The sequence below is a fragment of the Cebus imitator genome, unplaced genomic scaffold (genome assembly GCF_001604975.1).
Source record: "Cebus imitator isolate Cc_AM_T3 unplaced genomic scaffold, Cebus_imitator-1.0 Scaffold231, whole genome shotgun sequence".
Taxonomy (NCBI): domain Eukaryota; kingdom Metazoa; phylum Chordata; class Mammalia; order Primates; family Cebidae; genus Cebus; species Cebus imitator.
The window spans coordinates 1,822,603-1,832,978 of NW_016107546.1; positions in this window are offsets into that span (position 1 = coordinate 1,822,603).

The window sequence follows — 10,376 nt, forward strand, 5'->3', positions numbered from 1 at the left end:
TGAGTGAAATACTGTCCTGTGAATTTGAGCCCAAAGTGAATAAATTCACAATAACTGATTGTGTTGGCCCCAGGAGGGGCGTGGAGGGTGAGAAGCCTGAGACACAGCCCCACTGCTCAGGACCTCAGACTGTGGCCAAGATCCCCGCCCCTCTCAGATTCCTAGGGCTGCGTAACAAATCAGCACAACACATATGGTGGCTGCAGACCACAGAAATACATCTCCCAGGTCTGAGAGGGCAGAGGGCTGAGATCAAGGTGTCAGCTGTGCCGTGCTTCCTCCAACAGCTCTAGGGGAGAATCCTTCCTGTCCCTTCCAGCTTTTGGTGACACCCGGCGTTCCTTGGCTTATGGCTGCATCGCTGCCATCTCTGCCTTTGTGTTTATACAGGTCCCTCCTATTCTCTCTGTCTTCTCATCTGTCCCTTATAAGGACGCTTGTCATTGAATTCAGGATCAGGATGATCTCATCTCAAGATCCTTAATGAATTACCTCTGCAAAGATCCTCTTTTAAAATAAGATCACATCCATAGTTACAGGAGCTAGGACGTGGACGTATCTTTTCGGAGGCCATCGCTTATCATCACCTGGCCCACATCTTCGTTAACGCCTTCACCTTGTTGTTTTTAGGGTGAGTTGTTTCCAGGTTGAGTTGAGTGTGAGACTCCACAATGAAGGCAGGAACAAAGACAGGGGCAGGTGGTGTTAAGTGATGGCCCCCCCAGAAAGACAAACACGTTCTTTCCTGTTACCATGAAGCTGAGTCACTCACGCTTTCCCTCCTTCACTTAGCTATCACATTTCTCCAAAGTGTGGTTTGTATTAATACTTCTGCTTTTGACCTGCCACTTACTTTTCAAAGCAATTTATTATGATAATGTTTAAAGCATAGAGAAACATGTAGAGAACATGTTTTGTTTTAGATGTTAACATTTTTCTCTCATTTATTCTTTTGTAGCAAAATATAACATAAAATTTTCCATTTTAACCATTTTGAAATGCATGTTTCCGTTAATGATTCCCACTTAATTTTAAACGCTTTGTAATTTGAGAGAACTCTTACTGGACAGGGATGAGGGTAAAAGTCAAAGTCTACCAGCGTCCATCCTCAACCTTCTCAGCCCTTTACCAAATCAGATACTGCTAACCACACCACTCTTTCTTTTTTTTCCTGAGTTAAGCTCTCATTCTGTCACCCAAGCTGGAGTGCAGTGGTGTGATGGCTCACTGCAACCTCGACCTCCTGGACTCAAGCGAACCTCTTGCCTGAGCCTCCTGGGGCTATAGGCATACACCACCACCCCAGCTAACTTTTTTTTTGGTAGAGATGGGGGCCTCAGTATCTTGCCCAGGCTGGTCTTGAACTCCTGGCCTCAAGTGATCCTCCTGCCTTGGCCTCCCAAAGTGTTGGGATTAAAGCCACCACATCTGGTCTACCCTCTTTTCTAAAACTCCTCCTTCAGCTTCCCAGATCTCTGCTCTCTCCTTTCTCTACTATTTCTCTAGCCCCCTTCCTCCTCATCTGCCTGGACTTGTCTGAGCCTGGACTTGTCTCTGAATCCACATTCATATTTCCAACTGTCTTCTGGGCATTCCTATACAGATGTCCTGTTGACACCTCAAACTCAGCACAAGTGGACCCACGATCCCTTCTTTCAACACTCGTGCTTCCTCCACGTTTGCCCCAATCTGTACACAGCACCACCACCCATGCAATCACCCAGTGCAGCACTGTCTTTTCCTTCGTTATCCACTCTGACCCATAACTTCCATCTCTACAGTAGCTTCTCTTTCTTGACATCTTTTCCATTCTCACACTTGCTGCTAATGCCTGCCTTCCGGCGTCAACCTGGGATTCTATAGTAGACATCTCACAGGCTTGCCAACCTCCACCCTCTGTTTCTATTCCATGTCCTATATTGTTAACAAATTGTTCTCCCTAAAATACAGTTCTGGCCAGGCACGGTGGCTCACACCTATAATCCCAGCACTTTGGGAGGCTGAGGTGGGTGGATCACTCAAGCCCAGGAGTTCAAGATCAGCCTGGGCAACACGGCGAAACCCCCTTCTCTACAAAAATTACAAAAATTAGCCAGGCTTGGCATGCACCTGTGGCCGCAGCTACTTGGGAGGCTGGTGTGGGAGGATGGATGGCTTGAGCCCCAGAGGCAGAGATTGCAGTGAGCTAAGATTGTACCACCGCGCTCCAGGCTGGGCGACTGAGACAGACTCTATCATAAACAAACAAACAAACAAACAGAAAACACAATTTTGATACATCTAGTAAAAAACCTTCATTAACTCCCATTACTTTGAGAATAAAGCCTGAACTCCAAGGCTGAGCCTTCAATGCTCCCTGAGCTGGCCCTGTCCCTCCACCCCCTGCCACATGTCCTTTGCTCTAGTCAAACAGACATGCTGCCTTTTCTCTGCGCACATCCCATGCTTCCCCTTCTTACGTGTCTCCGTGCTGAGTGTGAGTTTTGTAGTCTTCTAAAAGACCCCTTTTCTTTCTGTTAAAATAAGCGTAACAAAATAAGAGATACTGACTGAGCAGAAGACTGTCAAATTCCACAAACTGGAATCATCCACTTCCTATTTCCTGTACCAAATAAAAAACACACCCCAGATTCTTCTTATCTTACAGGGTTACACACAGAGCTTTGTAAGCTCATGGAATTCCCAGCTAAGAGTGGAACCATCACCTTTTGGAGACTCAAACATTTTCTTGGTGACTCACCTGTGGGGGAATGCCTCAACCTTCCTGCTCCTAATTTCTTTGACAGAAAAGGGACTCTGGTAGCAAACTCTATCACTTCAAACTTGAAATATTGTGAATGAGATTTCCAGGAAGTCAAATAGTGCTAAAGATGTGATGCAAAAATTAAAAGGAAACTTCAGCCTGCAGAAATGATGGGAGGCACAAAGCGGATAGCCTCTCGGGACTTCACTATCTATTTCTCATACATTTTGATTCCCAAGCCCTTGGTCTTACCAGGAGACAGCATCAGAATGCTTTTAAGAAGCCCCCACCTCACCAGTCCAGCCAAACCAAAAGGAATGAATTCTTTGGAAAGCCTAGGTGTGGCATCCTTTCACCCATTTGGAAAGACCTAAGTGGTGTATCTTTGTGTCTATGTAATAGCTGAAGTTTTAGATTCTTCTTTTGAATCCTTTTCCCACTTCGTGCTATTTCTGTCCCTGCAGTCACTGAGATGTTCAAAAGCAGCTGAAGCTGCAGCTTCTGAAGCGGCAGGAGCACTGAGGGCACTCAAAGCCCTCATAAATTCAGCCAAACACAAGTTAGGGAATTTTAGGTTTTCTTAGCCAAGGAGGACATACTGGTACATAGAGCCTGGGCTTGACCACTCGGTGGGCACTACTAGTGCTGTCACTGTGGGAAGGTTATGTAATCTCTCTCAGCTTTTTTCTCCTCTGTAAATCAAGAGTATTAAGATTCCTTTGTAGAGTTGTTGTAAGGATTAAAAATAGCAAAACATCGAGAGCATAGCTCAGGACCTGGCACTGAAAAGATTCTCAGTTAATAGTAAAATTACTTATTTTGTTTATTTATTTATTTATTTATTTGAAATGGAGTCTCACTCACTCTGTCACCCAGGCTGGAGTGCAGTGGCACAATCTTGACTCACTGCAACCTCCGCCACCCAGTTTCAATTGATTCTCCTCCCTCAGTCTCCTGAGTAGATGGGCTTGCAGGTGCCCACCACCACTCCTGGCTAATTTTTGTATTTTTAGTAGAGATGGGGTTTCACCGTGTTGGCCAGGCTGGTCTCAAACTCCTGACCTCAAGTGATCCACCTGCCTCAGATTATAGTATTAGTGCTGGGATTACAGGCATTAGCCACCATGCCCAGTGGTAAAATTATTTTTAACACTGTAAATTTTGGGCGAAAAGGAAAACTAGGTCGTCCTTCCTTAAGAATTCTTTTTGCATTTATAAGACAAATAAGGGATTTTTCTTTAAGAAAAATAATCCGTTTATTAGTCAAGGTATGCCCTTCAGATTTGTGTCCTGGGAACACACTTTTGCAGCTGATCTATTTTAACACTCTTAAATATTTAATAGTATTTTCCGTCACTTCGTAGGTATGACTCTGACAATTCTTACATTTAAAAGCAAAATCTTCACGTTTGTCATACCCTCCCATAGGCATGGAGAGTTTCACTGCCTACGGGAGATAAATGTTCCAAGGACGTTCCCACTATTCCCAGAACAGAGTCCAATCTTCATCCAAGTCCCCTCCTCTGCCCCACTCTTAGCTCCTGTGGGCTGGGTGAGGCTTCACCCCGACTCCCGGGCTCCAGCAGGTGGCCCAGATGAGGCTGTAGTGAACATTGGGCACAGTCATTGATTCAAAGATGGGTATGTGACCTATGCCAAGCCAATCAGAGAATCCCTAGGGCATTGTGGGAGCCACTAGAAAAGACCCTCACTCTTTCCTGCAGGACATAAACCTGAGAGGGCGGGAAGCCCACGCTGCCACCACGTCGTCACCACAGGGAGCCTGGCGGGGAGGGTGCCAGGAAGGCAGGCCAAGAGGTGAGGGACGTTCAAAGCCTTGGAACAAAATGAGGTTTGAGCACTGGAGGAAAAAATCCAGAGTTGAAATGGCAGAAGGGACAAAGGGTGACGGAATTAAAGGATGAAACAGAAGACCAGGGGAAGACGAGCCTGAGGAAGGAGGGGAGGATTAAACACAGAAACGCAACGAGGCAAAGGAGCGGTCAGCTTCCCGAGCCTCCCCTGAGGCCCAGCCCCTCCCATGCCCCCACCCACTTCTCAAGGTCCTCCTCCACCACTACTAGCTAGGAAGTCAGCTTCTAGACTTTAAAAACGTGCAACTTCCCTTGTGCAGCTTCCATTTGGGAAGTTATTCAAAGAAATTATAAAGTATATGCACAAAAAATTATGTACAAATGTGTTCATTTTACCTTATTTAAGATAACAAAGTTGGAAACAATGTAAGTATGGAATACGAATCCATTTTGTTTGTGTGTGTGGAGATATATATACATATATATTTCATACGCTGACCCAATCTCAGAGGAAATACACAAAAAATGTTATTAACAGTGGCTGTTTGGTGGTGAGATTATGGGAGGTATTTATTTGCTTACTTGTACATTCTAACCGATTCTATAAAGAACATGTATTATTTTCAGAGTAAAAAGAAAAGAAAATAACCAAATGTCAAGGCTGCAACTGGGGTGAACCCCAGCTGCTGCTGGTCTGTTGCCAAGGGCCCTGCTCAGGAGAACATGTGGGGTACCCACATGCCACCTGCTCCTCAGGCGGAGCCACCACCTGTGGCCTCCTGTGGGGCCAGCATGGACCGCAGCTGCCAGGGCTGAGTGATAGCCCCAGCCCTGAGAGTGGGCTCAGAACCCCGCCCCCCCAACCCTGCTGAAAAAGGCCAAAGGGCAGATGAAGCCTTTGCTCCCTGGACCAGGTCACCCTCTCCAGTTTTCCTTCCAGGCAGACAGGCCATGCACTAAAGAACAGCTGCAGAGGAAAGGCTGGACCAGGTGTGCCGGGGGGCACCAGGAGCAAGGTGGTGAAGGTGAGTTTTTTCCTGAGCCCCTCCTGGGACTCATTAGTACCTCACCATCTGCTAGAAACCGTCTTCACAAATGTAATTGTGCCTGTAGGGGGAAGACACATTTTTTTGTTCTCTTGTTTTGTTTTTGCTTATTTTCTTAAAGACAAAAAAGGCTTTTTCATTTTGAAACCCTTTCAAATGTGCTCAACCTTCTCTAGTGGGTAGCAGATCTCTTAATTACATCTTGGGCAGGTCCAAAATTTTACCGTTGTTTTCAGGTATTAACCCTCAGTCCACTTTAAAACATCAGTCCCAAAGTTGATTCTACTCATTCATCTCCCTGCGCCACTGCCCACCCCCAGTCCAATGCAAGCTTGGACCTGGACCCTGAATGAGAGAGGTCTATTTCTGGGACACACCCCCGCTCCCACTTTCCCTTTTGGGAACTAGTTCCTCTAGTGCACTGGGTTGAGGGGTAGGGCAGAGAAAGGGCAGAGGGTCGTAAACTAACAGGGCACGGGATAGCCTTCTCTCTAGTGATGGCCCACTGGGACTGGCTGTGAGGCAGGTATAGACACACTAGTTTTCTCTGGAAGACACATCTGTGTTCTTTTAGAGAGACTTGCAGGGCAGGGATATGGTAAATCCAGCCTCAGCCACCTCCATGCCTCTCAACTCCCATGACTGAACATGTACTCTATGGACTCTTGAGCTCACGCTCCCCAGTAAATAGAAGAGAGAGCCCTGTTGGGATGGGGATGGAACAAATCCAGCTGCCTTCTAAGTAGCATCCACTTGAATTGCAGGAAATGCATTTTCTGGCCCTGACCAACTCGGTGGGTTCAGAATGCCCCTGCAGCTCCTCTTTCTGCCGTTTCTTCTTTCTCCAAGACCCTCCTCTGTCCCCAGTGATGTACAAATAAACCAGCAAATTCTTTTTCTAATCACATGTCTAATGGGGGAACTACTTTACATCCCAATAGTTGTGGACTCATTTTCCTAGGACCTTACTAGGGAGAAAGGATAGCCACCCCATTTCCCATCACCACGGGAAGAGGAGGAAGTCCCCTCTTCTCACATGTCTTGTGCTCCAGTGACCCTTAGACTTATTTCTCTCTCTCTCTCCTTCCCAGTCTTACTGGGTGGAAGCTGGAGCTGGCGGTCACATGGCCACATATGTCACCTATTGAGAACGCTTGGTTCTTGGTTGCAGTGGGTGTCAGCTCAGGCATAGAGTACTTCTCTGTCCTCACTCCGGGTCCTGGGAGCCCCTACAGAAAGAGTCCCCATTCATAGTTTGTTGCATGTTGAGAGTAGTTGAAGTTCCACTTTCAGAGATCTTCATTCTTTTTGTAGAGCCAGATTTTTATCTGGTATCATTGTCCTTCTGCTATAGCTATAAAAGCTAAAAAAAAAAAAAAAAAAAAATACAAAAATTGGCCGGGCATGGTGGATCTTTTTCTTTTTAGCTTTTGTATGTTTGAAAAAGTCTTTTGCATTTGTTTTTGAAAGACATTTTTGCTAGGTATAGAACTTTAGGTTAGTGGCCATTTCATGTGAAAGACCAACAACAAAAAAATACAATTCTAGGTTAATAATATTTTTCTTTGATTACTTTAAAGATTACTGTTCCTCTGTCTTCTCACTCGCCTTGCTTCTGACATGAACTCTGCTGTCATCCTTATCTTTGTTCCCCTGTTTCTAATATAATTTCAATTTTTTTTCTTTATCACTGGTATTGAGCAATTTGATTATGATGTGTCTTGGTATAATTTTCTTCATGTTACTCTTGTTTGACTTTTACTTTGCTGAGTGCTGGATATTTTTATTAATATTATTATTATTTTGAGATGGAATCTTCCTTTTTTGCCCAGGCTGGAGTGCAGTGGCACAATCTTGGTTCACTATAACCTCCATCTCTGAGGTTCAAACGATTCTCCTGTCTCAGCTTCCTGAGTAGCTGAGACTACAGGCACCCACCACCATGCCCAGCTAATTTTGTATTTTTAGTAAAGACAGAGTTTCACCATGTTTGAGGCCAGATTGGTCTCACCCTCCTTGCCTCAAGTGATCCACCTGCCTCGGTCTCCCAAAGTGTTGGGATTATAGGTGTGAACCACCACATCTGGCCTGGACATTCTTTAAAAAAAAAAAAAAAAAAAAAAGAAAAAGAAAAACAACCAGGGCCGGGCGCGGTGGCTCAAGCCTGTAATCCCAGCACTTTGGGAGGCCTAGGCGGGTGGATCACGAGGTCAAGAGATCGAGACCATCCTGGTCAACATGGTGAAACCCCGTCTCTACTAAAAATGCAAAAGTTATCCGGGTGTAGTGGCACGTGCCTGTAATCCCAGCTACTCAGGAGGCTGAGGCAGGAGAATTGCCTGAACCCAGGAGACGGAGGTTGCGGTGAGCCGAGATCGCGCCATTGCACTCCAGCCTGGGTAACAAGAGTGAAACTCCGTCTCAAAAAAAAAAAAAAGAAAAACAACTATTGAGTGTTGTTCTAGGACACAGTTAATTTACTTGAAAACAGTTTGATCCTTTTATGACTTGTTTTTTTTAAAAGACAAAAACAAAAACAGTCTCACTATATTTCCCAGGCTGGTCTTGAACTCCTGGCTTGAGCAATCATCCTGCCTCAGCCTCCCAGGTAGCTGGGACTACAGGCACACACCACCGTGCCAGCCAAGACTTGCTTTTAAGCCTTGTTAGGAGGGTCCAGAGGAGCCTTTAGACTAAGCTGAATTGGTCTTCATTACTGAGACAATGCTCTGAGTGCTCTACTCAATGCCCCAAGAATTAGAAGGTTTTCAACTGTGGGTGGTGACCACAGGGGCTATTCTCGGGCTGGTGAGAGCTCTAGGAATGGTTCTCTGTAGTCCTTTTGGGTGATTCTTTTTCTGGCCTCATGTGTTTTCCTCACATGCATATGCTGATCAATACTTAGCTGAAGACCTAAAGGTGACACTCTGCAGAGCTCCAGAGTTCTCTCCGTGTGCAGCTTTCTTCTCTCCAGTATTCTCTCCTGTGAGTTCTAGGTGCACAGGTGTCCTTGGGATCCCAGGCCCATCCCTCTACGCAGGAATATGCCTGTGCTCCAGCTGAACTCCTTGTACCTGAGACATGGCCTGGAAAGTCTCTCCAGGCAGCAAGCTGGGGCGATCACAGGACTCACCTCACTCGCTCCATTCAGAAATCATTGTCCTGTGCCACCTGTGCTGCAATGTCTAAAAATTGTTGGTTCGAAAATTTTGTCTGCTTTTTTTACTTGTTTCAGAACCTTGGTTTTAGTGTGCATTTCCTGGAACTCTTGGAATTGTGTATGCTAGCTCCTAGGTGGGCTTTAAAGATCATCTAATTCCATACTTTCCATTTGCCAGTGAAGAAACTGAGATGGGAGAAGGGCCAGTGCCTGAGTTTGTGGCAGACCCTGAACTGGGCCACATCCTCAACTTGAGATTGAAGTCGCTTAGAAAGCAGTAAGCTCCTGGGAGAAAAGAAGGAGTTTGGGGAATTTCAAGTCAAGACTCTTGTGTCAGAGGGTAAGGAAGCTCTGTTGCCACCTGTATCTCACTGTCTTCTTCATTCCAATATCTGCCCTGTTTCGTGCAATAATGTTGGCCTCTTGCCTCAATGTCTGCATTGATAATGTAGAGGCTTCCATTCCCTCTGATGCCTTCTACTAACTAGTCCTCTAATAATTGAAGGATATTATGGAATCTTAGCACCAAGAAGAGGGAGATAGCAGAGCCAGGGTTGAGCTGAAGCCCCAAGGACCTCCCAAGGGAGCCTGAAGAGCATCAGAACCAAGCTATCATTTTATAGACAAGGAAACTAAGACCTGGGCAGGTTCACTGGTACACTCAGGCAGAGCTCAGATCTGGGTGTTGCACCTAGACACCCATCTCTGAAAGATACTGTGCTTAAGTGTTACACAGTCAGCTCTTAAGGATTTGTAGTTTTAATGTATGTTCAGCTCACTGCATCCTTTGCTTACAAGAAACACTCCAAATCCAACTGGAACTCAGTAACAGATTTTCCATGTCTTTTTTTGTCTATGTTATCTGAACACTTTAACAGTTGCTTGTTCACCCACACAGTGGGTGAGACTTCCCGACAGGAGCCTGGGGTCACTATGAGGGGAAGTTTTTAGAGAGGAGGGCAAATGTCGGAGAAGGAGGCAGAAGAAGAAAGGAAGCAATGAAAGCAATAAACCTATTTCTCAAGTCATTTTAAAAAGCCTCTACTTTGGGACGCTGAATAGATAGTATCTATTTTTATTTGCTTTGAGTATTTTTAAAGACATTGCCCCTCCCCATTTACTTTAATACAATACTAAGCACACATTTCTCAGCACGTAACAAGTCAGGATGTTCCAGGTTTTGATGCACAGGGCAAACTTTGCTTTGCCTTGTTGACCAGCCTTGTTGACAATAGGGCCTTTCATTGCAGGAGCACATGAATCCGGGCAACGTGACTCAAGAGCTGGCTGACGTTCCAGGACAGCACAAAGGAACGGAACTTGTTTTCATGCTATGAGTGGGCAAACCAATGGACAGTTTTTGGGGTTACTCGTGATTACTCCTTGGTCCAGAACTCAGGCAGCAATATGAGCCACTCAACTGCTCTTCTTCACCCCTCTACCTCTGCGGTTCATTGATGGCCAAAGCTGAGCCAGGCTCCTGGGACAGAAGGAGGAGGCGGGTCTGGGGACGTCCACTTAGGATAACACACAATTTGTACACATAAAGAAATTTTCACCTCTTTGAATGGACCGTGGTAATTATTTTACCTTCTTTTGTGAACTTGCACATT